Source organism: Cheilinus undulatus, linkage group 14 (genome assembly GCF_018320785.1).
Source record: "Cheilinus undulatus linkage group 14, ASM1832078v1, whole genome shotgun sequence".
In the NCBI taxonomy this organism is placed as follows: Eukaryota; Metazoa; Chordata; class Actinopteri; order Labriformes; family Labridae; genus Cheilinus; species Cheilinus undulatus.
In genome coordinates this window covers 41337260-41340931 of record NC_054878.1, presented here as the reverse complement: position 1 = coordinate 41340931, position 3672 = coordinate 41337260, and the positions used below count along the sequence as shown (strand labels likewise).

General features: G+C 37.9%; 1 long non-coding RNA gene across 1 annotated transcript in view; it reads left to right on the top strand.

Moving 5' to 3' along the window:
* The window catches only part of LOC121521721, a 40623-nt gene that overhangs the window by 9839 nt on the left and 27112 nt on the right, over positions 1–3672 (top strand). The window lies entirely within an intron of this gene.

Here is a 3672-nt window from a genome sequence, read left to right as displayed (position 1 = left end):
GAACAGCTCAATGATTAGTAAATCATTGGCCTGACAAGGACGGTAAAAGAGCAACAGGTCAAAAACCTCTCTCCATTTCAAAAAGAACACTAAATAATGAATCACAGTATAACAGAGTAAATTCACTTTTTTTAAGTAGCTTATGCTGTCTAATTCTTAACGTGTTACTCTTGAGGAGAAGACTATTTTATTTTCACAGGCTTCTTAAGCCTCTTGTTCATGGCTTTAACAGACTCAAGGGACCATCCTCCTCATAAGCTTCAGCCTCTTGTGAGATCGTGTGATCTTTTGTTTTATATTATCAAGATGCCAGTTCTTATCTTGATTATATTTATTTGTGTCAGATTTTTAGGAAGCTTGTTTGTGTGTTGGATCAAAGCCCCATTTGACATTAGTGAGTGGCAGTATGTTTTGTGTGTCTGCTATGGCCTCATGTATACTTACTTTATATTGCTTTGATGAAATTTTAACTTCATTCACATTCAGATGGTGATTACTGTGTTCTACATCAAATGAGATCAATATTTTTAGTTAATCTTCAGCTGAAAGGGACCAATGTCCTCAATTGCAAACATGTGATTACAAAACAAGCTACTTTAGACTGTCCTGTGTGTACATGAGTGACTTTTGTTCAATTACACAGAATTGTACCATATTTTCCCAAAATGTTCCTTTTCAGACAGATTTCTGTTGATCGATGAAAGATAATGATGTGTTTTTGTAATAGCTTATTCTGCATTTGGTTCTTAGAATCAGCCATTGTCAAACATAAGACACAATTCACACATCTCAAACCCATCAAAACCTTTTATCACCCATTTGATGAGAACCAGATATTTTCTAATTTTGTTTTAAGTCATGAAGAGTAAACATCTCTTAAAGCAATGCATTGCACAAAATAATTTATCCACATGGACCCCTACTAATCACACAAAAAGTGTATTTTGGATCTTTTTAAATGCCTTTATAAAATGTAAACTTAAACTTCATGAAACTTTTTCAATCAGTTATTTCTTTTGCCATTCGGTGAGTACATTAGGAAATTAAAAGGTTAATGTTTGCTTAAAGGATCTGTGGTTTTATGTCAAATTCTTTGGCTTAATGTCCTCAAAAGTTGACTTTTCCTCGTCAGTGGTGCCGTTGTAGCTCTGTGACCCATTGACCTCTCGGTTACCCTTTGCTCTCGCTGCAGGATGAGACGTAATGTTGATATAGTGATGATTTACGATTGGGAGTCCGTGCATTGTGTTGTATTTTTAAGAACAGGATATTCTGTGCTCGTGACTTCCTCTTCTGGAGCTCTCTGATCGATGGGTATTGACGAGGTTTGGCAGCGGCCGGCGCTGAAAATAGACCTGCAGCGTATCTCGAACGAAGTGGAGTGAAATGTCGGTCCAGGCACTCGTCGCTGCAGGTCTAGAGTGCTGGCTGTGTTGCTGGCTCTGATAGCCTAGAGAGGGAGCGATGTGCTCCGCAGTATGATTCGCCGGTGGTTCGTGGCGCATTCGCTGTACATGGAAATTGGAGGTTACAGGTTTGACAAACAGGGCTACAGTAATCAATTCTTTTTTGTAATCAAGTATTTTATTGATTCTGCTAATGATAAATCAAGTAGTAATTGCATAATAAATATTTCATGCTTAGTTTTGCTTCATTCAAGAGCAATAGTACTAGACAAATGAGAAAAGAAAATGGGTCTCTTCAACGAATAACAACGTTTGTTTATTTGAAATGGCCATTATTGCATATTACAATAATGGCTAACACTGTATTTCTTATATGTGGTTTATTTTTAGGCTAAACTTTGTCAGCAGGTTATCTTTATTTTTGTAAAGGGGCATTTATTTCCTGAAAATCCTTTTAATATCTAGTTTGTTGTGTGTTAGCGTTTATTTTAAATTTTAGCAAAAAAAGTGCTGATATACGGATATTCAGTGCCATGAAAAAGTATCTGCCCCCTTTCTGTTGCCTGATTTTTTTTTCATATTTTTCAAACTTATATATTTTGGATCGTCAAACCAATTTTGATACCTTACAAAGACAACCCAACTTAATACAAAATGCAGTTTCTAAATGATGATTTTATTTATTAAAGGATAAAAACCCAAACCTATCTGGCGCTATGTGAAAAAGTAATTGCCCCCTGAACCAATAACTGGTTGTGCCACCCTTGGCACAGTAATTGAAATCAGGCATTTGCGATAACTGGTGATGAGTCTTTCCCTGTGGAGGAATTTTGGCCTGTTTAAGGTCACACCACAGCATCTCCATTCAGAGGTGGACTTGCTGGTATATTTCGGTCTTTGTCCTGCTGCATAACCCAAGATCACTTGAGCTTGAGGGTACATACTGATGGCCGGACGTTCGTCTTCAGCATTTTCTGGTAGACAGCAGAATTGACCTATGGCTAAGTCCTGCCCTCAAACGTGATGAGCCAATCACAGTACGTATACCACTCCAATACACTCGGACATCGGCTGCCTGGACATCCATTGAAATGAATGGGAGAAAGTCAGTTTTCGTCCGGTTTTATGAAGTTTTTTTTTTTTTTTTGAGATTTTAAGTTTAAAATGGTCAAACCGTGTTCATGGGGTACATGCGACTCCAACACATATCCTGAGAGTCTGGGTGACTGAGTGTATTTTTTACCCTTTTCTAAGCCACATCTAAACCCAGAAAAGTGTCTTCTTTGGATAAAAGTGTTGCAGTAGACCACAACATCAACTCAACATGGATAAAATTAACATCTGTTCTAAGGTAAGCCAACATCGTGTTTGAGGCAACATATTGTGACTTTGCTGGAAAGAAATATAAAGTTATCTTTAACATCTCTAACGTTAGCTAAAGTTAGCCTAACGTTAGCTCCTAGCTGCGATGTTCGTTGTGTCACGTTGTTTGTTGGGAGTTCGTTGGCATTTTTTTTGTTCTGGTTTTTATTCTTTGGTGATCGTGCATCATTGTTAGCTGTTGCCCAAAGGTCTCTAGTTAAACTAACGTTAATTTCTGGAGCTTAGCTTCATGAATTTATCTGTACAAGCCGAGATAACAAAGGTTGGCAGACGTTATGCTGAATGATTCAGTGTAAATACTGTAGCACCAAACTACCGGAGAGACACTCTTGATAAAAATGGTAAAAAGGCCATTATATTTTTGTCATGTTATGAGCCAAAAACCTGAACTTCAGTGGCACTTCGATGCTGATCCTCTATCTTGTGGTCTGAGATTGTGATGGCAACGAGATGTGGTTTATCATGTTTGCACTGGGACCTGTAAATTTTGGCTTTTAACTTTTTATCAACCTTCTTGACAATAAAATGATTAATATATCCCTCCAATGCATAGTTTAGACCCTTTTTGGTGACTTCTAGATGATATGTGATCTTTCTGTCTCCAAAAATCTTCAATGGCCTCCAGTGAAATGTCTCCTACTGTGACAACTGCAATAGCGTCTGTCAGTGAGTGTTCATTGTTTGTCCAAGTGAATGGAGGGGGCGTGGCTTAGCCATAGGTCAATTCACTGTTCCATCAATCACAGCAAGTGGTCCATGTCCTTTTTACCATATCTGATGAAAGAGTCTGAGACAATGTCTTGTGTTGCAATAATCTGTGCATTTATTGCTGCAAAACCTCTTTGTGCTGATATAAGCTTTGGAATCCCACATTTATCCAACA